Source organism: Elephantulus edwardii, unplaced genomic scaffold (assembly GCF_000299155.1).
Source record: "Elephantulus edwardii isolate Elephantulus edwardi_28Jun2011 unplaced genomic scaffold, EleEdw1.0 scaffold00116, whole genome shotgun sequence".
Taxonomy (NCBI): Eukaryota; Metazoa; Chordata; class Mammalia; order Macroscelidea; family Macroscelididae; genus Elephantulus; species Elephantulus edwardii.
The window spans coordinates 317,393-341,739 of record NW_006399866.1 but is presented as its reverse complement, the minus strand read 5'-3'; the positions used below and the strand labels follow the sequence as shown (position 1 = coordinate 341,739).

The 24,347-nt window shown below is 40.8% G+C and overlaps 1 pseudogene; it reads left to right on the top strand.

Annotated features, from left to right (window-relative positions):
* LOC102868406 overlaps positions 1-7,831 on the top strand; it is a 28,823-nt pseudogene extending 20,992 nt beyond the window's left edge.
* The last annotated feature ends 16,516 nt before the right edge of the window (positions 7,832-24,347 follow it).

The following is a 24,347-nucleotide window of genomic DNA, read 5'->3' as shown; positions in this document are numbered from 1 at the left end:
TGAACAAAGCTGCAATAAACATGGGTGTGCATATATCTGCTTGGATGTCAGCTATGGTCTCTACAGGGTATATTCCCAGTAGTGGAATTGCTGGGGTGTAGACTGTTTATAACATACCTGGAACAAGGCACATAGAGTCAGAAAATAATAGTTATTAGTGTTTCCTGGATTCAGCACTAACAGGACCTGGGGGTTTGGAGTAGGCAGGCTTATACACTTGGGGCTTATTTGTTTACTAAATGTTGGGGTTTCTAGTTGTGTGCTAAGCCTTGTGCCTACTTGATGAAGATTTAGGAACAAATGAAACATCTCCTGTCCTTACCTCTCAGAGCTCACAGACACCTTTACCTTCAAAGGACCTATCAGCTGTCTCTCTTCCCAAGGTAAAAACCCCTGTGGAGAGGGTTTTTTCCCTTTTCTCCCAGCTAAACTGAACATTTGATTACTGATTGGCACCCTGTGTTGAGTCTTCGGAATTTTTAGAGTTTTAGGAAAATACCTTATAAATAGTGAAGATAGGAAATGTTAGGAAAGTTTCTGACTGTGTGCACTTTGTTTATTAGGCTGCATTTCCTGATTAGGTATCAGCCTAAGAAGACATGAGTTTTGGACTCACTTTCTTTACCTGCCAGATGGCCAAGGGGACCTGTCTCATTAGTACCTTTGATACTTCTGGCTCAGTGTAGGACACCTATTTGACACAGGAACAGCATGGATTTATCATATAGAGCTTATTTTAATTGAGACTTTACAAATATTTTAATGGTAACAATAAAGGCTTGTTATAAAATGTACAAACACTTCAAAGGCATTCTTCCCCAATCCCTTTTTCAGTTCTATTTTCAAGGGAAGCTTGCTGTCTAGAAAATATTTTGTCTATCAGCCAATTAAAGTATTTTAACTGTGCATATGAAATCTAAATCTGAATTGACCACTGAAGGGAACAGGATATGAATGCATATGATTATACCTTGATGTAGACCTTAGACAGTCTACATATTGTTTCCCCCGCACTATCACTGAGACCTTTCCTATCCTGTGATGGAATGAAAGTCATTGTAATTCTCTGCACATCCTGGATGAATCATAGCATTGTATTGGTGAAGCAGTGGCAGAACATAGATTTAAATGACAAGTGTAGCTGTCCAAAAATCGCAGAGCATGTTGGATACTGTTACATAATTTTGTGTTGATATGAGGAGATTGAGACTAGGAATGTGTTGGGCCAGCATGCTGTATATGAATTTTTTGAAGAGGCAGTGTGATTTATTTATGAAGTTGTAGGAATTTGCATAAGAGATGATGAGTGGGGTCAGGGAGTTACGAGAATAGTAGTGGGAAAAATGTTAGTTTATTCCTTTCTGAGGTCCATAATAAGTGAATAAGTTAGTATTATTTGCATTAAGGGCATAATTTCCTCATTGCATTTTTACTGAAATCTCTGATTGGCATACCTATAAAAGATTTTGGGAAACTTGGCCCCTTTTTTCTATTCTCAATTCTCTATTACTCCACACCTGGTTTTTTCTGACTTGTGACTGAGTTTCTATGATTCTTCCCCCACCCCCCTTGTGTGCCATCCAGTGGGAACTAACTGGCACAGGAAGAGATTGCTCCTCCTTCTCCAGCGGAGCATCTGGTGGATTCAGACCATGCGCCTTCAGGATTGCAGCACAGCTTCTTGCCACTAGGTCACCAGAGCTCCCTGTTTCTATGATTTTTAAGACATTATTAGAGATTAATTTAGCAAACTCTTCATGTCTCCTTAGCCCCACATTTTTGGACTGCTGTATTTATTTTTATCAAGGACGAGGTGAATTTTCAGGAGCTAAATTCTTGATAAACCCCATAATTGTAATTCCTCCCCAATTTTGGCATACACCTCAGCTCTTAGACAATCTGGTAGATTGATAATGAGCAAAAATGTGGCCTTGGCCTCAGTTTCTTCAAGTGTAACTAAAAGGTAATAGTAAGGACAGCCACCTCAGTGGGTTGTTAGGAGAAAGAAGACTTTGCACAGCTGTAATTATTCAGTGTGTCTGGTGGAGTATTTCTTCCTCAGAGGGAGACATTAAATTTAAGCTGGGACGCTTTGTTGCCACGGAGTGTCCTTTGGGGTTTCAGAAGACAGTCACTGCTGTCTCTTTTCTGCCGCCTTCAAGGCTGTTGTGGGAGGATTGGAAGAGGAAGATTCATCTCATTCTTTAAGTGGGCTATGTTCTATGTCTTTCCATGCATTCACAGCTAATCTAACTCTCTGTAATTTACCTCATTAAAGGTCTGAGGCCTTGATTATTTCTGTGGACAGTCCCCTTTTCATTGCCTTTATCAATATAAAGGACTGCTTTCACCTTGCTTTTCAGTTCTAAAGACTAAAAGACACAGGTACTAGGATGTTGATGTTAGCATTATATGTTGGAAATACTTTTTATCTAACAAGTAAGATACATAAGCCTTAAATAGCTAAGACAGTGAAAGGCTATTATAAAGAAAATGATAGATCAAAATTGTATTTTCTTGGGAAGAAATATACGAAAGCAAGCTATACCATACTGAAATAAATTCTCAAAATTATAGAGGGGAAGTTGATGGCCATTAGCTTTGCTGATAGTTTGATATTATTGTTATTAAGTCTCTGGTTGATTACTGGCTCATGGTGGTCTCCTGTGTATAAGTGGAAAACAAGAGGGTTTTCTAACAGTAATCTTCTGGAAACAGAATGCAAGGCCTGTGCTCCTCTGGATGAGCATAAATAGTCGAGCATTTAGCCTTTTCTGCCACCCAAGTACTCCTTATAAGGAGGGAAGAAAACGTATACCGTATTTACAAAATTATTAATGGTGGTTACCCTTTGGGAGTGATTAACTTGTTTTCTTGCTTTAGTATAATTTGAATTTGTCATACTGAATGTGTATTTAGCTACAGAGGAGCTCTGCTGGCGTAGTCCATAGCAAGTTGTGCTTCTGACCCAAAGGTTGTGTGTCTCTAGTGGTTGGAATCCACCAGTGTCTTCCTGAGAGAAACATGGGCAGTTTCATTACCACAGGCTCAAAAATTCAATGGAGAGTCGCTATGAATCAGAACCAATTCAGGGATAGTGACTGAGAAGTTACAGTTAATCCATTTAAATTTACAACAGACTGTGGGAGTGGTATGACCACACTGGACAGCTGGCGCTTCGTTTACTTTCTTGGCAGGAACCAAACATTGGTGAAGAGAGATTCAACCTGGCTTCTTAATACACTCAGACCTGCTCTGAACGCCCTGATTCCTGGTGTGGAGATTCCATCATTCAACAATTCTGTCTCCATTTATGTGTCTGTGGCCCTCAGAAGTGGTGTGGTTGATCTGGTTAAAAGAAACAATTAGATGCAAATGCCATCTCCAGTTTCTGTTAAATCAGATTTTGCTTTGAGGAACATAGATATAGTTGGCATTTGCAAAGTACTCTCACTTGCTAGTTCATTGTTATTTGTACTTGGGAAGAGGAAGGGAAATTGGAATAGAGCTATGCATTTTACATATTCCTGTTTTGTGCGCCAGATGCTTGTAAATTAGGCTTGAAGAGGGAGACCTGTGTTTGGACCCCTGTCTTTACCTAACTATATATTGAAATTGTCTTTTTTTTAAATTTTATTATTTCTTGTGTGCGTGTACCGTCAAATCAGATCTGACTGGTACAGGAGGAGATTGTCCCTCCTTCCCTGGCAGAGCATCTGGTGGATTCGAACCGTGCACCTCTGGGATTGTAGTTGCAGCTCCTTGCCACTAGGCCACCAGAGCTCCCCTTGAAATTGTCTTTTTATTCCTGCTTGCTAAGTTAATTGCTTATCCAAAAAATGAGCAGGCTGGTAGCTCTTTGCAGACCAGAAAAAGTGATATCTAACAAGAGTCCTTTGTATGCTTCTGCCTACCTGTGAGCTAGGTCAGTGGGGACAGACACCATGTCCCATGGAGAAAGAACCCTTAACAGTGTTTGAAGTTAGTCAGGAGGAATGGCAGTGACCAGGACTACAAGCAGGTGCTGTGGCTTGGTTCAGGTTGGCGGTGGCCTCAAGGTAAACTCCTGAGGACAAGGGCCTTGGTTCAGTCTCTGGGAGGTGGAATATAAAGAGAGCTACTAATTCAATGTGGTGTTAGCTCGGATCCTACCATCAGACTGGACTTAACTTCACCACAGGCCACGGAATAACTACCAGAGCTGTGGTCATTGTGACATTTGCCCTGGACCTCAAAAATATCTTCGTGACCATGTGGTCTTTCTCTGGGGCCCACAGTATGGACCTCGTAAGAGATATGTACTGTTGAGTCATCTACAACTCATAGTAACTCTTTTGAACAACAAAGATCTGAATCCTGTGCCATCTTCACAATCTGTGATACATGCACATCCATTGTTAAAGTCACAGTGTTAGTCCATCTAATTGGAGGTCTTCCTCTTTTTCTCTGACCCTCCCCCTTTCCCAGCATGAGGTCTTTTTCCAAGGATTGGCTTCTCCTGACAGCACGCCCAAGTATGTGAGATGATGTTCACCATCCGTACCACTAAGGATCTTGCACTTCCTCCAAGATAGATAGCAGATGTCATTTTTCTAGTGCTTACCAAGTGCCGAGCATTTTCTGTGCATTGCTTTGTGGAGCATGATTACAAGTGGACTTCGTTGTCAGAGCTGGCTTCAAGTTCAGGCTTGGTGACTTGCTAATTCCATGACTCACACTCAACTTTGATTCCCTATCATGAGAGTATTTGTACTTTTAAGTGATTTTTGTTTCCTTTTAAATTTTTTATTCAGATTTTAATGAAAGTTTAGACAAATACAGATTTCCATTCATTCATTGTTCCACATTTTCCTCCCTACCCCTCCCAGTTAGCTTTTCTCTTTAAAAAAAATTCTTCCATTGTTGCAGTTTCCTCCCTCCTTCCTCTTCTGTTTCTAAGAACTCTTTATTTTTTAGCCTTATTAAAATGTTTTCCATTATTGAATTCACTGTTAATTTTAAGCTACCCATTCATTGCTTCTGTTTTCCTTCTTTCACATTTGATAGTTTTTTCTGATTTCTTAATTTGAAGATTTAATTTTATTCTTTTCTGTTAAGAATATAAAGTTTTTAGGTTATTTCCTGTGAGTATAAATTTATCTGTTGGATAAGTTTTGCTATGTTGTATATTTTCATCATTTGTACTATTTCCTTGGTATCATGTAGCTATGATTGTTTTATTTTCTTTTCTGTTGAGAATACATGCCAGCAGGGTCTCCATGTACAGTTTGGTGACATTGATGACTTGTGCGGCCTTTCCCATTCACCTAGTGGAGTTGTTACTCCACTATTAACGGTGCATAGCTATGATTTGAATTACTCTTTTTTCAACAGTTTTTTGGAGAGTCTCAAATTTCCCAACTAGTAAGGTGATTTTTCTACTTTCATTATGTCTTGTTTTATTGCCCTATGGTCAGAGATTTTTGCTTCTCAGAATTTGGGGTTTTCCTCAAAGTTTAGTATAGGTATAGTCACTTCTTGAATTTTTCTAATCATTTACTGTATTTGGATCATTTATTGTCATTTATACCTAATTTCTTTCATTCAGCATTATATCTGCAAGTTTCATCTGTGTAGTTGTGTTATGAGTGTATGTGTTCTTACTATTGTGTAGTATTCTATTGTATAACTATACTAGTTAATCCTGATGGGCCTTGTTACTTGTTTCTATTGTGAATTGTTAAAAATAGTTGTTTTTAAAAGAAAAAAAAATAGTTGTTTTTTACATTTTTAAACGTGTCTGTTGATGCATACATATATATATCAGGGACCCTCAACTAGATGGACCAATATAGTGTCTGTAACAATGGTCTCAAGTATATCAGAGGTGATGAGGAAAAAAAATAAAATAAATAAAAAAAAAAGAGGTGATGAGGATGGCACAGGGTAGGGCAAAGTTCAAATCTGTTCATAAGTTAGTTGCCGTCAAGTCGACCACAATTCATAGCAAACTTATGAACAGATATGTATGGTGACCTAGTGGTGGTGGGGGAGCTCTGGTGGCTTATTGGTAAGGAATTGCATTGCTAACACAAAGGTACATGGTTTCAATCCACCAGCTGCTTTGTGGGAAAAAGATGGACAGTCTCCTTGCATGTGATTTACATTGTCTGAAAACCAACTGGAGGGTCAGCCAGGATTTGATTCCTACTTAGTGGTCGGTGTCTCTCTTTCTCTCTCTCTCTCTCTGCGTGTGTGTGTGTAGCTCTGGTGTCTTAATGGTAAGAAGTTGTAGTTGGAACCCACCAGCTTCTGTGTGGGAGAAAGATCAGAAATCTCCTATGTGATTTACTGCCACAGAAAATCCTCTAGAGGGGGTCAGCTATGAGTTCTGACTTGACAGTACTAACAGCATGTACATATGGATACTGTTGGATATATGCACGCTGTTGGATATACTTGGATTAACTGGGTAATAAGATAGACATGCTCAGTGTTAGTAGATGGCTACCAGTTTTCAAAATTACTGTACTAATTGGCATTCCCGCTAGAATTGCACAAGTGAGTTGTCCTTATTCTCATCAGCCCGTGATGATGTTGTAAAGCTGTTTATTCCTCACATAGATCTCTAAATTACATGTAAATCCAGTGTGAATTCTAGCAGACTTTTCTTTTTTGTTTTTGTGGCTTAGATGAAAGTTTACAGAGCAAATTAGTTTTTTATTAAAAATTTTAATATATATATTATTTTCATAACATTAGTTGCAATTCTTCCTGCTTCCTTCCTGGGTTCCCAGTTTCCATCCATCCTTGTTTCTGCCCATCTTTGCTCTTTGTGTTTTATTTTTGGGCAGATCACATTATAGGCCCTCTTGTGTGACTGCAGGGTGATCCTGGGGGTGGGTTTACTTCCAGGTTTCAAGGGAGTCTGAGAGCCAAATAAGTCTGTCGTCTTCATAATTTTGAATTTTATTCTACATTTTCTCCCATTTGATCCACCACTTCCTGTAGCTTTGATCAGAGTGGTTGGTAAAGGTGATTGACACCATCTCGTTCTTCTGTTTTCAGGATAATGGAAGTTGTTATTTTGGTGGTCTGTTAGCCCTTGAAACTAATAATTTCCTTCACTCGTCTTTGCTTCAGATGAGAGAGACCAATAATTCTATTTTAGATGGCTGCTCACTAGCTTTTAAGATCCCAGTCACTATTCATTGAAGAGGGGGGAAAACATTGCTTTTGTGAATTATGCTGTACCAATTGAGTTATTTGGCTTCCTAGATGGTGAGTCTAACTCCGTAAGCCCAGTGAGTTCTTCCTCAAGATGTTTGGTTAGAATACACACATTGGCCTTTCCCTTTTTCCAAGCATCTGGGAAGGTAGCAGACATTCAGAGGGTGCCTACCAGAAGTAGCCAGCCATCTTCCAGAACAGAAGAGGGTCCTACAGGGAGAAACTGGCAAGGAGAAGCTCCTGCATTATTATAAAAACATTAGTCTGGGTTTCAAGACACCCAAGGATGCCAATGAGGGCACCTACGTTGATAGGAAATGACCTTTCACTGGTAATATCTCCATCCAAGGGCAAATCCTGTCTGGCATGGTGACCAAAATGGCGGGGACCATTGTTCTCTACGGAGACTTCCACTACACCTGCAGGTACAACATTTACTTCGAGAAGTGTCACCAGAACATGTCCATGCACCTATCCACCTTTTTCAGAGATGCCCAGATCAGTGACATTGTCACCATTGGTGAGTGCCAGTCATTGAGCAAGACAGTGCACTTCATTGTACTCAGAGGTCACCAAGGCTGCGGGCACCAAGAAGCAGTTTTAGAAGTTCCGAGCCGGATAACCCCCTCCTGAGTGAAATAAAGCTCTTTTCCCCCTCCTCTAAAAAAACCCACAAACACACACACACTGATTCAGCAATTTCTACATGTACAGTTCCGTGACAGTGATTGCAGCCTTCTAGCTTTGTAGCCATTCTAAACCCCCTTTTCTGAATTGTACACCTCTCATTTAACATCAGTTCACTGCCCTCTAAGTTTCTTACCTAATCTTTCAGATTGCTGTTGTCATTTTGATCTTAGAGATACCCTTCAATGCAGCTTAACTAGTTAAGCTCAACTATTTCAGATATTTTTTTTTTATTGCTGTTTTTAAATGACTTGTGTTTTAAGAAGACTTTAGGGAGTGTTTTTAAGTTAAGGTTTAAAGATTTCAGGACAATAGATTTCTGGGGTTCATCCAACCTTTATGACTCCAGAAAATAGAAATTCTCTTTTATAGTTTTCCTTCTTTGGATCAGGATTCTTTAATTGAATCTTGGATCAAAATGTTCAGTTATGATGGCTGGGCTCCATCTGGTACTTTGGGTCTTATTGCAAAAGAAGCAGTTGTTCATTGAGTCAGCTAACCAGCATTCTATATCTCCTCTTTCCGACTTTTTCCTTCTTCTTCTTCCACTGTTGTTTCAAACAAATAGAGACCAAATGTGTCATGGATGGCCACTTTCAAGCTTTTAAGACTTTGCCATGAACTGGGAGGTAGAATAGAAGCACTGAATGTATTACTGGACATTAATTGGAATGCCCCAAGAATCCATCTCACATGGGACTGTACATGATCAACTTTGTTGTCGTTATGTGCCGTTGAGTCACTTAGGACTCGTAGCGACCCTATGTACAGTAGCTCTGCACCCTGCTCTATCCTGAGTCAAACTTACTGTCTCTGATACACCTACCCCCGCAACCCTAGTCAGAGTCAATCCATCTCATCCAGGGTCTTCCTCTCCTGTACTATCCCTCTACCCTCCCAGGGAACTGTCCCTCATTCTCCAATGACTGGTCTCTTCTTGAAACATGGCCAGAGTATGTCAGACAGAGTTTCAAAATCCTTACCTCCAAGGAGTGGCCTGGTTTCACCCTCTCTCAGAAAGACTGTTCTCTTAGCAGTCCATGGTATATTCTGCAATCTTCTCCAGTACCACAGCTCAAAGGCATCACTTCTGTCCTCCCTAGTCATTGTCCAGCTTTCTGATGCATAGCAAGTAATTGTGAAGACCATGGCCTGGACATCGTTGCTCTTCATTGCTCTGGAGAGGTCCCTGACAACAGATTTTCTCAATGCATTTCATCTTTTCATTTCCTGGCTGCTGGTACCAAGAGTGTTGATTGTGGAGCAAAGCAAGCTGATGCTGCCATTCGGCCCAGTTGTGAGAATCTTTATTTTCTTGATGTTGAACTTTAATCATGTTGAAGGCTGCAGTCCTTGACCTTTTGCAGGAAATTCTTCAGGTCCTCCTCAGTTTTGGGCAGCAAGGTTGTATTATCTGCATAACAGAGGTTGTTGATTAGTCTCCCTCCAATCCTGATGCCACATTCCTCATAGAGCCCATCTTCCCGATGATCTGTTCAGAAAATAGATTGAAAAAGTATGGAGACAGGATGCATCCCTGATCAGCTTTAGCTATATAACTTTATATTTAGCTTTATAACAGTATGTGCTACGCAGCTTTTCTCAGTTTAACTGTGTCATCAGTGTTTATCCCCCTACTCCCCCTCCCTACCTTGATAACTGTTTTCTCTATATATTTGTCTTTTCATATAAATGAAATCATTATTCAGAGCATTTTGAAGAACAAAGTTGAAGGATTTAATCTATCATGTAGAAATGTAACTTTTTAAATAAGAGCTACGTCAATTAAGGCAGTAGTGATGCTGGCAAAAGGAAAGATAATAGCCGCAGAGACTAGAACAGAGATCTTTAAACACACAGTAGGTGTCTTAAGGCAAATTGAACAGCCTTAGCATTTTCAAAAACAAGGTGCTTGCAAAGTTGGAATCTCCATACGGGGTGGGGAGGTGTGTTTCACCTCAAAATCATATTAAAAACTTCAGTTTTAGACATTATAGACTCAGGAACGATTCTAGAAAGAAGCAGAAAAATCTTCACACAATATTGGAGAATGCAAAAATTGTTTAGTAGGGCACAGAAAGACTTAACCAAAGTAAAGACTGCTAAATTGAACTACATTAAACTTTTATTTTCTACTTTTCACAAGTATTCCAATAAAATAAAATAAACATTATTTTCCATTGTGCAGATAGCTCTGTTTCAGTGCCTGTAGTCCTCCTCCTCTGCCCTCTTGAGAATGGAGATTCTCAGAACACTTGATTGTGCCTATGTGAAACCTATACTTGGACCAGGAAGCAGTGTTCAAAATCAGGAAGAGGATGTCAGGGATGTGTCTTGTCTTCATAGCTTTTCAATCTCTATGCAGAACAGATCATTCGGGAGGCTGGGTTTTATGAGGAGGAATGTGGCATCAAGTTTGGAGGAAGACTAATCAACAACCTGTGTTATGCAGATGACACAACCTGGCTTGCTGAAACTGAAGAGAACCTGAAGCACTTGCTGCAGAAGGTCAAGGACTTCAATATGGATTGAAGCTCAATATCAAGACAAAAATTCTCACCACTGGGCCAGTTGGCAGCACCATGATGGATAGAGAAGAGATTGAGGTTGTTAACAAGTTACAGCTTTCTTGGCTCCACAGTCAGCACTGGGTACCAGCTGTCAGGAAGTCAAAAGACAAATTGCATTAGATAAATCTGCTGTCAGGGGCCTCTCCAGAGTACTGAGAATTAACGATGTCATTCTAGAGACTAAGGTGCACTTGATCTAGGCCATGGTCTTCTAAATTCTTACTAAGCATCAGAGAGCTGGACAGTGAATAAGGATAATAGGAGGTATTGATGTCTTTGAGTTGTGGTGCTGGAGAAGAGTCTTGAACATAACATGGACTGCCAAGAAAACACATAGGTCTTTCTTGGAGTGGGTGAAACCAGGCTGTTCTTTGGAGGCTAGGATTTTGAAGTTCCATCTCACATACTTTGGTCATATGGTCAGGAGGGACTGATCCATGGAGAAGGAGGATATCATGCTTGGAAAGGTGGAGGGACAGCACAGGAGAGGAAGACTTTGGATGAGATGGATTGATAACAGTAGCTAGGTCATGGGGGTAAGTGTGTCAGCATCTGACACTGGCTCAGAACAGGGTTGGCTTTAGAGTTCTTATAAATAGGGTCAAATGGGGTCAATATGAGTCTCGGGCAACTCAGTGGTACATAACAACACAGCCTTCTGCCCTGCTCTTCTCAGGACAGCCTGCTCTAGCCTGTGGTACAATTGTCTGTCATCTTGGACTTCCTTTTGTTTTCATTCTGGAACTTGCTTTGCCCTACTATTTTGTTACATTCAGTATTTACTGGATGGATTCTATCAATTGGATAATTTGACGTAAAGTCATCAAATAGAAACTCATCCTTAAATGGTTTTAAACAAGGAATGGCTCAAGTAAATGGGAGCCTGAAAGAGGATTGGTTGTGCAGTTGCTCAGTTTTGCCAGTAGAGATCAACTATCAGGGCAGATATGAACCCATTCTAAGTCAGTCTCAGCAAGGACTCAGCAAGGGAGATGAGTTTCTCTTTTACTGGTTAAGCCCTCCCTGGAGCTGGGTATTTTGGGGTCAGCATCTCTCCAGTCTTGGTGGCCATTTAGGGAAGGATAAATGCTTCTTAGGAAGAACTGGAGAATGAGTTGCTGGGTAAGCAGCCAAGAATAGTTGGTGTGAAATTTGTTTATTGTCTTGCTTATTCTTCTGCACATTCCCTGGCATCTTTCTGAAGAAGGTAACATTTTGAGTCCTTGTGTGTCTGAAATAACTGATGGCCTAGTAGGTAAGGAGTGCTCACAGGGTGAAAGATGAGGAGTCTCCTCCCGTGGGATTTACAATCTCTGACCCCACTACAGGGTTAGCTGTGAGTCAGTTCCTGCTAGACAGGTATGAGAGTTCTTTTGAAAAGACCTTTCTAAATCATTTCCCAGGGAGTAGAATGCTGACTAGGGAGAAAGATGCTGACACGTTGCTTATCATTGCTTGTGGGGGCCCATTTTCGTTGCCATTCTGATGGCTTCTCTTTAGGGCCTTTTCCTCAGGTGCCATTAAGTTCTTTTCTACCACTTTCATGTTGGCTTTGTTCTTTTTTCATTTGTGTCTTAAGCACTTGGTGTGCTAGAGCAATCTTGGATTCTTCACCTGTGTGGGATTTTTCATTTTCCTCCTCCTTTGTTAATTTTTTCCTCTCTTTTTTATTCTGCATTTCTGAAAATCCTAGTTAAGTTTGGGGGAATGGACTAGCTTGAACTGCATCTTCTGCCTCTTTGGATTTAAAATGATCTCATTTTAGTGTGGTTTTGTTGTTGTTGTTATGTGCTGTCAAGTCGTTTCCGACTCATAGCGACCCTATGCATAACAGCCCTAAACCCTGCTCTGTCCTGCGCCAACCGCACCGCCTCTAACACACCCATCCTGATTACCCCAGTCACCGAATCAATCCATCTCATAGAGGGTCTTCCCCTCCTGCGCTGTCCCTCCACCCTCCCAAGCATGATGTCCCTCTCCAAGGACCCGTCCCTCCCGGCAACATGTCCAAAGTATGTCAGACGAAGCCTCAGAATCCTTGCCTCCAAGGAGTAGCTTGGTTTAATCCTCTCCAAGATGAATCTGTTTGTTTTCCTGGCAGTCCATGGTACATTCAGTACCTTTCTCCAGCACCACAGCTCAAAAGCATCCACTCTCCTTCTGTCCTCCCTAGTCATTGTCCAACTCTCTGATGCATAACAAGCGATTGCAAATACCATGGCCTGTATCAGGCGCACCTTAGTCTCCAGAGAGACACTGTTGCTCCTGAGTACCTTTGAGAGGTCCCTAACAGCAGACTTTCCCATCGTGATGCGCTTTTTGATTTCCTGACTGCTGGTACCAAGAGTGTTGACTGTGGAGCCGAGCAAACTGAAGCTGTGAACACTCTCAATCTCTTCGTCATCCATCCTGATGCTGCTAATTGGTCCAGTGGCGAGAATCTTTGTCTTCTTGACATTGAGCCTTAGTCCATACTGAAGGCTGCAGTCCTTGACCCTTCATGAGGTCCTCCTCAGTTTCAGCAAGCAGGGTTGTGTCATCTGCATAACGGAGATTGTTGATAGATCTTCCACCAATCCTGATGCCACAATTCTCCTCATAGAGCCCAGCCTCTCAGATAATCTGGTCTGCATACATGTTGAGAAGGTATGGAGACAGGATGCATCCCTGGTGTACACCCTTCCCAATTTTGAACCATGCAGTGTTACCCTCCTCTGTTCTGACTACTGCCTCTTGGTCCAAGTATAGGTTTTGTATTAGCACAATGAAATGTTCTGGGATTCCCATTCTTCTCAGAGTCAGCCACAGTTTGTTATGATCCACACAGTCAAATGCCTTTGCGTAATCAGTGAAACACAGATAGACATTCTTCTGGTATTCCCTGCTTTCAGCCAAGATCCATCTATCTAGCATCAGCAACGATATCCCTAGTACCACAACCCCTTCTAAACCCAGCCTGGACTTCCGGCAGTTCTCTGCTGATGTGCTGTTCTAATCGTTTTTGGATAATCTTCAGTAGAATCTTGCTTGCATGTGAAATCAATGACACTGTTCTGTAGTTTCAACACTCAGTTGGGTCACCTTTCTTTGGAATGGGAACAAATATAGATCTCTTCCAGTCAGTTGGCCAAGTGGTTGTTCTCCAGATTTCTTGGCACAACTTGGTGAGCACATCCAGGGCAACATCTGTTATCTGAAATACTTCAATGGTTTTAGACTTGAAAAATAGCTGTCTTTCTCCTGTCCCTTGCTTTCAGACTCTCTTTACTACTGTTAATATAATGTGTTTTTCATAACTAGTGAACATTGGCTTATTATTAAACATCATCATTCAAATTACCTTAGTTTTGTTTTTACCTGATGTCCTTTTTCTGCCCCAGAGCCCATCTAGGATACCATGTTGTCATGTCTCCTAGGATACCCTGTTGTCATATCTCCTTAGCTTCCTCTAGATGTGATAGTTGGTTTTTATGACCATAATGGTTTAAATCAGTAGCGGTCAGGTATTTTACCAAATGTTGCTTGGTTAAGATTTGGCTAATATTTTTCTCCTGATTTACCTGCGCCTGTGGGGTTTTGACCAGCATAAATTGAATTCTTCCTCAGGCTTTTTGTTTTGTTTTCTGATTGTTCCTTTAAGGAATTATTTTAAAGCTTTCTCTTTCATGGAAGTGTAGTGTCTTAATATTTTGAGATAATTTTATGTTAATTTTCTTCTCAGCATTGTTAGTTTTCTCTAGGTTCTTTATGTTTAGTTTCTCTCTTTCTAACCAAAGCTGTTTCTCATGTGTCTGTTCTTGGTGCTTTTAAGAATGGACACACAAGCTTGTTATGCAGTAACTTATAGGTAAGTGGGTGGCTTTGTGGTATCTTTCACTGTAGATTGGTTTGATGGTAGCCTGACCTTTGTTATGTGTTCCTCTTGATTTTTTTTACTCTGGGACCAGTCTTTGCAGAGAATAATCCTTCAATCTTTGATTAGGGAATGAACAGGAAATACAACAGGTTTGTCTGCCACCCTTCTGTGTGGCAAATGAGTGGCAGAGGGGACCCGAGACATTAATGTTTCATGTAGTTGCCTTTTTTAGATCTTCTCACACTTCTGTCCCCTTTGACCTTTATGTTCTCAAGTCTAGAAATTCCTTGTTTGATTTATCCATAGCAGGAGAGAATGTCATGCATATCTAGCTAATGCAGCCTTTGGGCTGGTCTCCCAGCATCCATGTCACACCTCCCTGTCTCTTTGATACCCTGAAGGATCTGTGAGATTTCGGGCATTCAGTTAGGGAGTGAGAATTTCCATGTCCCTGCAAGCCTCTTCAGTCTGCAGTGCCCATCAAACAGCTGAATGATTCCTGTCTACTTTATATCTGTTGAAATTGTCAAACTCTTTGTCTCCTGTCCGAGTCTTTTGAGTTGCCTATGTGATTTGATTTCACTTTAGGAAATTTTGTGAGGTTGTGGTATAAATGCTTGTGGTCTTTTGCTCTATTTCACAATCTAATCACCTTGTATTTGAAAGTTCTTTTATATGTTGAATTGAAGAGTATTTATGGGTTGTGAGGGGGAGTAGATACACGGTCATTTGTGTGTATGTGCATTTGTGTGTCCCTGTGTGTGTCAATATGTACAGTTTACCATTCTGTTGTTCTCACCTGAGTGGTTGTCTTTAGCTTTTTGCATCAAACCATTTAGAGCTAAGCAATTTGCTGTGCTGGATTTTCAGCATCTGAAAGAAGGAGCCAGTTAGGATGCTTGACCTTTTGTTACAACTTGGCTGATCCACATTACTCTCTTTACGTATGTGGAGAGTGACTGTTCTTTTTCTTCAGACATTTTGAAGATAGTCTGAAGCCCATCTTGGAGGGAAGTCAGACTCAGGTGCAACCTTAAGGAAGGTGATGATAGAAAGAACGCGTACTGATTTCCCTGTGCCAGGGAGCAATTAGGTGTTAGGTTACATTCTGTGACCATTCTCTCTAATCTTCCCAACAACCTTCTAGAGTTCAAGAGTTTTCCCCCTGTTTTGTAGATGAAGAGACAAGAGTGAAGGAGGTGGAATTCAGACTTATCTCCTTTCCTTTCCAATGTTTTACTAGCATGAGCTAAAAGCCTTCGGAGAGGGCCCTAGAAAGGCTGGCGTTCGGGTGGCTGAGGTCAGTGGTGGCCACTATGTGGGTTGGTGCTTCGAACCAATCTCTGTCTCTTTGCCACCCTATGGAGTTTTTGGGAGTGAAACTGAGAGATCATGGGATTTGGGAAAGTAGGAAGGAATGCTTTTCGTTGGGTGAAAGAAATCTTTTCTGGCTGAGGCAGGCAAGCAAGCCTGATTCATCCTCTCTTCTTGTGCCCAGATGTCAGCTTGCTACAAGTGATGTCATTCCTATGGGAGCAACTTTTGGGTGTAAACAGAGCTGCCACTTGGCCCTCTGTCAGCAGCTGTGGCTGACTGGCACATCTTCCTCTCTGTGCTACCCTCTCTAAAAATCCTTAACATTGCCTTCATTTAGAGACGAAACAAAACAACAAACAGAAAATTTCTTCAGAATTGTATAAAATGTTATATGACCTTTATGGTAAGACTCTTCTAAAATAATAAGCAAAAGGATAATTAGACAGTAACAGTACATAAGGATGGTAAGGAGTTGCACTTCCAATCCAGAGGCACTTGCTTTGAATGCATCAGATGCTTTGAAGGATAATGATGGGCAGTCTCCTTCCATGTAACTTACTGTCTCTGAAAACCTACTTGCAGGTCAGTTATTAATCGGTTCCCATTCAACAGTACATACTAACAACATGGTAGTTAACACTCATAATTAAAGTGATTTGTGCTGGGGAGGAGAAATCCAGCAATACACTTGGGAGCTGGTTAACAGGTGATAATTTTGTTGATGCATTTTAAGCTCTTTTTTCTATATATTAAGTGTATATTCCTTTTGTTGTTAAAAATTCCATGGATAAACTGTTAAGCAGGACTGGGTTTCTCCCTTCCAAAGGGCAATTTTTTGTAATATTTACGTTGACTGCCCTTGCTTGGTGCCTGAAGCAGGAAACCTGGAAACCATTTTGTGTTGTTTGAAATAACAGGATTAGACAGAGTTTCATTTTCTTGAAAGTAGGGTCCATGTGAGTTTACTCCACTGCACCAGAGTTGTGGAAAAAGTTTGGTCATGGTATTGCTGAGACAACCACAAGCTTCCCTTCAAAATCCAGTTAAGATTACCAGTCTAGACCCTACTCCTTCCCTCCTAACCTTATTCTTGTACTTGTCTCTAATTTTTAACTGAATTTCTTCTGTTGTGGTGTATTAGTAGTCTGTATACACTACAGGTTCACAAACTGCAGCCTCAAATCTAGCCCTCCTTATTTTTGTGAAAAAGTTTTTTTTGTGTGTGTGAAAAAGTTTTTGAGAAACAGTCATTCCCACCCATATATATATTGCTTGTGACTGTTTTCATGCTATAATGATAGCATTTGGCAGAGTTAATTAGTTGCCACTGATGCTTTCTCTCAAATAACTCATTGCTTGCAGTCAGAATTAACTCAGAGCTGACCCTCCAGGGAGTTTCCTGGGGCTGTAAATCATACAGAAGGAGATTGCCCATAGCGGAGTACCTGGTGAATTAAAACTACTTGCTTTTGAGTTGGCAGTGCAGCCCTTTATCCACCAGAGATCCCTGGTGAAGGCCATATGGACAACAAAACTATTTTGCTTGGCTTTTTTTTTTTTTTTAAGTTTGTAGTCAGGGCCTTCTCCAGATTTTCAAGGAGTAATGATTTTCATTTGAGGACTAAGGTGCACCTGATTCAAACGATGGTCTTTCCAGTCAGTTGCTATGCTCTGAAAGCTGGATAGTGAATAAGGATGACAGAAGGAAAATTGATATCTCGGAACTGTGGTATTGAAGGAGAGTACTGAATATCATGGGGACTACCAAAAGATATTTCCAATATCAGCAGATATGTCTTGGAAAAGATGTAGCCAGAGTGCTCCTTGGAGGTAAAGATGGTTAAGCTTTGTCTCACAAACTCTGGGCATGTTGCTGTTCCTTGGAGAGGCTGTTGCTTGGAGAGGGTATTCCTTGGGCAAGGATTTGAAAGGGGGGGGGTGATGGCAAAGGAAAGGAACACCCTCAACCAGGTGAATTGACATAACTATTGCAGCAGTGGGCTTGAATGTATCAGAGATTGGGAGGTTAGCACAGGATAGGACAGGGTTCAGATCTTTTGTTCATAGAGTCCCTATTAGTCATACTCAATTCGAGTATTAGCACCCATTAACAACTACAAGACTGCAGACCCCTACGCTGTGCTGTGAGATCCTGGGGCGCATGGACAGCATCTCTACTGACTCCATTAGTAATGAGTTGTGCTACTAACCCATGGCCTCAAGACTCCTGTGGTTTAAATCCTCTAGTGACTCTAAGGCAGAAAGATGAGCAGCAGTCTTCTCTCATAATGATTTACAGCCTTGGAAACCTGATGGAGGATCCTGATGGGTAATAACCAACTCAGTGGCATTGAGTTTGAGCATAGCAGTATAATGTTTGGTGGACATAATGGTCAGTAAATATTGAAAATTGAAATGGATTTCATGTGGAGCCTTCCTCATGTTAAAAGTGTTTTTTGTTTGTTTATCCGGCCTTCCTCAGATATTGGGATGTTGAAAAAGTTAGATGTATTTATAAGTATTGTACCTGGATTTTATGTTGGTAGTTCTTTTTTTCCCCTGTCTGAGATGGATAGCAAGTAAACTGATGACCAAGTTTTCTTGGTTTATGTAGTTTTCTGAAGTACTGATTCAGCCTATAGTTAATTTTCATACCATTGGATCATGATTTTTGTTATATTTTTTTTAGTGGTGAAATTTCTCCATTCATTGTATACTGAGACTTTGCATCTCATTCACCCCTCTCCCAGCTTGTACTCAGCCTAGCAGATAGTGAGTGCATCTTCCCAAATGACTGTGCCCCATGAGGGCGAATCTTAAACTGGAATACTCAGTAGAGCGTCATCAATGTTGATAATTGAAGGAAAGAGCTGTGCTCTTTGTGAATATGTCCAGGTGTTCTGCAGGTTGAGGCTGACTTAAGAAAGTGTGGTATTGTTTTGATCAAATTTGGGAGACCTGTGAAAAGTCTAGATTGGCTTTGGATAAAAATCTAGCTACTGGATACCTTGACATAAATGAAATGCCTGTCCATTATGGTCATTTATATAGTTAGTCCCAACCAGCCATTGAGCCTGGGTTAACGTGTATCAGAATGACTATATTGCCTTCCCTATCTAAGCAGCGATAGCAGCAGGGCCTAGATTTCCCGGGTGCTCTCTCCTCTTGTGGCCTGGTGGTGTATAGTCTCTGTGTTGGGCCAGACTCAGGGCATCAAGCCAGCTCGATAGTTTCATTACTTCTCTCTCCTGAGCCTGTGTACTTTCTTGAAAATGAACTGATGATAGTAGTCTCTTCCAGAGGGCTGAGGAGTGGAGGAGCTAGGTTACTTTGCCAGCTTAGCAGGGTACCTTCAGTACCAGCTCTCAGGAGTGCTGGTGGCCACTATGATTAGCTCTGAATTGTTAGCTGTAGTGGTTCCTTGTGGGACGTATGTAGTATTGCTATCTGGGTCACTCTAAATCTGATTGCCTGTCTGACACGCGCTGGTACCCAGGTGTGGAGTGAAATGAATCCTCTTACCCGGAAATGAGATTTGATAAGGTAGAACACATGGAGACTTGGACAGAGAACAAGTGAGAGTCTCAGGAACCTGTTTGACAGGTGAGACTGCTGTCTGGAGAAGTGGAGCTTAGCTATTAAATTGCCCTTGTTGGTGAATCTTACTGACTGATGATGATAATGATTATCGTTTCAGCAAAACCTGCACTTCTCAGAGAGCCCTTAGAGAACTGATACAGACAAGTATTCATTCTTTTAAATAAATTTTTATTTTATACTCTTGGTTACAAGTTTCCTATACATTGTTTTTCACACTAGCTACTTCCAGTTTTCTTTACCCATCCCTCCCTCTACCCAACAAATTGTGCAACCCTGTGATTAACCCCCTACCCATTTTCACCCCTTTGCTCCTTACCCTCCCTCCCTCGGATCCTCATACTCATTTTACTTGTTATCTATTTCTCCAATAATGGTCTAATACAGTATTTGTCTTTATGGGACTGAGCGAGTTCACTTAACATAATGCTCTCCAGTCCCTCCCAAGTTATGTAGTATTTTTCAGAATCATTGTTCCTGTATGCTACACAATCATGTGAATGTACCACAGTTTCTCAATCCATTTGATGGTGGTTAGACACTTGGGCTGTTTCCTTGGTTTTGTGATGGTCAATAACTCTTGCTATGAACATTGGTGTACAAATCTTCATTCGTGGCTCATTTCTAATTTTCTTGGGGTATATTCCAAGCAATAGAATAGATAGGTCAAATGGAATTTCTGTATTCAGCCTTTTGAGGAAACGTCAAACTGCCCTCCAGAGTGGTTGTACCATTTTACAATCCCACCGATAGTGTATAAGAGTTCCTCTCTCTCCACATTCTCTACAACATTTATTACTTGCTGTCCTGTTAAACTTTGCTACTGCTGCTGGGTTGAAATGGTATCTCATAGTGTTTTGATTTGAAGATAATTCATTTTTAAAGGTACATTTTCACTATTTTCCTAAAGCTCCCACCCCCTTTCATTTCTCCTGTCTGTTCAGTGGCACTATTTCCTTTAAAGCTAGCAGTTTTCAGAATGTTCTAGGCCTCATGGAAAATGCCTCAGGTGGGGAGAGGGAGGTAGGCTCTTGTGAATCGAGGTGAGAACAGAGATACAACTGTTAATTAAATAGAAACCATTGACTTTTATTTATGTCATAGATGAAACTGAGTTCCAAATTAGATATGTTGAGGGGAAGGGAGCAAGAAGAATGATGTTGCCTGCACATGAGAATGAAGACAGTGGAACGACATTGATGTGAACCAGAGTAGGGCCATGCTCTCTTGAAAAGACCTGTTTTTGTCCTGACAACCCAAGCATGAGTCAGATTTTAATGACTACTCCCGTGACCTACTGAAGAGCATGTTATCTCACCTTGCTGACTTCCTGATTTATGCCCTCATGTTGCACTGTATTTTCTTCAAGGCATCAGACAATGCTAGCTAGACATACATAGCTCATAGTCTATGAGAAGGGTTTGTATCTTGATGATTTTTTTTTTTAAACAGCAGATCTTTGGGAGCTGGTTGGTTAACAGCAGTTAAATGTTTATAAAAACCCTCTTAACAAGTAGTTTATCCACCTAGGTGTGGGATGGACTGGGCCTTCAATAGGTGCTGATTCAGAGGAGATAACATGAATGATTTTTATTTTGTTTTGGATTTGTCTTTACACTTTGATTTAATAAAACTGTGAATGCTCAAAGGCAGTTTTTGAGAAATTTACTCCAAAAAGCCTAGACAGGAAATAGTTTGATTTTTTTTTTTTTTTTTTTGTCATGTACTGTCGAATCAGATACCACTGGCACAGGAAGAGATTGCCCTTCCTTCTCCAGGGGAGCATCTGGTGGATTTGAACCATGTGCCTTAGAGATTGCAGCGCCGCTTCTTGCCACTAGACCTCTAACAGGGAATGTTTTAAGCTTTATGTGTTACAGATCATTTCTGTCACATTCTTCAGGCTGCCTATTATAATTTACTAATCTCTGATGTAATGGAAGGTGCTTTGGTGGCACTGTGGCTAATGTATTTGTCAGAAAATCAAAAGGATGGTGCTTTGAACCTACCACCTACTCCACTGGGAGAGATGAAGCAGTTTGATGGAAATTTTGGCCATCTCACCTCTGTCCTACAGAGAGCTCTGGTGGCTTAGTGGTAAGGAGTTGTACTGCCAAATCCAAGGCATGTCGTTCAAATCCACCAGCTGCTTTACAGGAAGACTGATGGACAGTATTCTCCTGAGTGATTTTCGGCTTCTGAAAACCTGCTGAAGTGTCTTGTCAGGTGTGAGTTGGTTTTGACTCTCCAGCACCTAACACCACCACCGCCACTATTCTCTCTGATAAGCTTGCAGTGAGTCTCAGGTGACTCAGAGGCAGTGGGTTGGTGTTAAGGGAAAGTCAGGACTGGAAGAAGAACCACCAGCAGAGGCTTCTGGTAGAGAGTTTAAATGAACAAGGGTCAAGGCCCAATCCCACAAGCATTGTTTCCATGACAATGATGACTCAATTACATTGCCTGTTAGCATTCCAGGTGTCCATGGGAATATAAACTCTCAGGTGTGGGGGAAGCGATGACCCAATAGAATAAATAATTTGTAATTTCTGTGGCTCCGAGTTATAACAGCAATAGATTGATTTTACTTGATAGTGCATATCCAGGCTCCTCATTCAGCAAATGAGAAAACTGAGATCTAGAAAGGTTGATAGTGTGTCCAGCAGGTGTAAAATTTGTTTAAAAAGGGAGAGGGTCCTCAAAGGAAAATGTGTACACAGACTCCAGTGTTGTGTGCTGGCTTCCCCGGGTTCTGGGGTTGCAAGGGATAGGAATCATTGCAAACTCTTACCAACTAGCACTTCTTAGGTGCAATTCTAAATTCCTTGAAAAACAACTCATGTTTGCCCAAAGTTTTATTTTTTCAGTGGTGTGGCCAGGTGATTGTTATCTTAGTGTAGGCTTGGTTGTGGGGAAAGCACCAGAGTCACCGGGAACTGTCTGCAGACCTTTTAGCCTCAAGCCACAGACTGGTCATTGCAGAAACAAAGTAAAATATCTATCTGGTGAAACCAAAGATGAAAAGACTCAATGTTTAGGAAGTTTGTTGTTTAAACAATACCTATAATAAAAAAAATTATAGTTAAGTCTTAGAATTATGCTTGTAAAGAAAAATAAAGTAGAAATTGGATGGCTTAGAATAGCTGATAAAAAAATTTCCCCTTTTTATATCAGTTTGGTTTTTAACATAAAGAGCCACTTAACTGAATTAAGGAGTCCCTTCTGTTTCCTCTAAGGCGGATTGGTTTACCTACCGTGTTGCAGATGGCTTGCTAAGAAGGAGGCACCTGCAGCAGGACAGAAAATGCCACTGGCTTTATTCAGAGAGGCTATTGACAACAGTGGCCACATGAAACTACACCGACAAAAGAGATTGAGCTGTCATTGAGTGTTTTCCAAAAACATTGTATCATAGTGAAAGCTCAGGGTGGAGATTTTTTAAAAAATTCTGGAACATTGTTTTTATTATTCCAGGACTTGCAAGGATTGTGTCCATCCCTCCTAAGGATCTTTATCCATGCTGTATTTTAGGCCCAATTTGGAGCTAGTCTGTCTATCTGTCTCTCTCAGTCCACTTGCTGCTTCTTGGGAGAAAAGTGGACATTTTCCTCTCATGCAGTTTACTGCTTCTCAAAACCTGCTAAAGGGTCAGCTGTATAAATAGTCATAATATATAAAAGCCTTACATAAGTTTTTTCCCTGTGCTGGGATTCTCTCCCAACTTGGGGTGTGTGTGTTATTTTGTTGTTTAGAATATAAAACGCAAAACAACAATTCAGTAGTTTCTATTTGTACTCTTCACTGACATTGTGTAATCATTCTCACCTTTTCTGTGAGTCTTTTCCTCCTTTAACATAAATCACTGCCACTTATGGCTCCTGTCTAATCTTCCCACTTGCTATTGTCAGTTTAATCCCACATAGTTAGTTGCCAAAATGCTCAGTAGTAGATCCTAGACAAGGCCGCCCCCAACAAACAAAAACAAACCAAAAAATGTTCAATAGTGGTTGCTGGGTACCTTGCATTTTCTGGTCTTATAGCTCAGGAGGTATTCTATGGGGCCCACATTCCCTTTTCTCCACCTATTACTGACTCTCCTTCCTATTGTTCTAAATATTGTTAGGTGCCATTGAGTCAATAGCAACTCATAGTGACTTTATGAACAGCCACTTTGCTCTCATCTTTGCTGCTTGTAGTCTCTAAGACATTGTTTCTCTGTGTCTTACTGGTAGCCACCTACTGGAGGTGATGTGACATTTCTTTAATGCCGGGCAGGTGGTTGGATTTGCCAAGTAGTTCATTAAATGCCTTTGTGTGGGTACTGTGGCAGGCATTGTGAGATCCGCAAAGACAATTACATCTTTTTTTTTTTTTTTTTTAGTTATCTCAAGGCTTTTGTTAAAAATGTATGTCGGGGTGGAGATATAGGGGTGGCTCTAGCCAAGTGGTCTTGTCTTTTTTTTGTTTCTGGTTTTATTTAACAGAAATATCTAGAAATTAAATCTTAGCTGCAGTGGAGAAATTAATGTTGATTTACTTTTGAGAGCCTTTGAAGTAGTTTTTATACAGCAAATAAAATTCCATCTCTGTCCTGAGAGAATTTACAGTCAAGATGCTGTTATTTTTTTAGTTAGGACTTGGGGCACGGGGAGTGCAAGGCAGAAATTCCTGGCTCCTGCTTAGATGAAGGGCTATTTGAAAATAAGGAGGCGAGGAAAAATAAAAGGGTCTTGGGCATCAGAATCAGGATTTGGACACTTTTAGCTCTTTGTTGTCCTTTATCATTGGTGTTCTTTGCCTCTCCTGGTACATATTACAGACACTAGGTAAAGATCACTGACATTGAGTGACCCTGACATGCAGACTGGGGAGAAGTGAATACCTGTGAGCAGTTTGATGGTACATTCCTCATTGTACCAAACTCGCACACTATACTTTTAATGCCTCTGGATTTGGTCAGTGGGTATGAATAGCACTCTTGTCTTTTTTGTCACATCCAAAAAATACTAATAAATATTTTAACACTTATTAAAAAGAAATATTTTCTTCTACCCCTGCCTCCTCTTAACTTTTTTTTTCTCCCATGATGGGTGACCGTTCACAGAACAGATTGG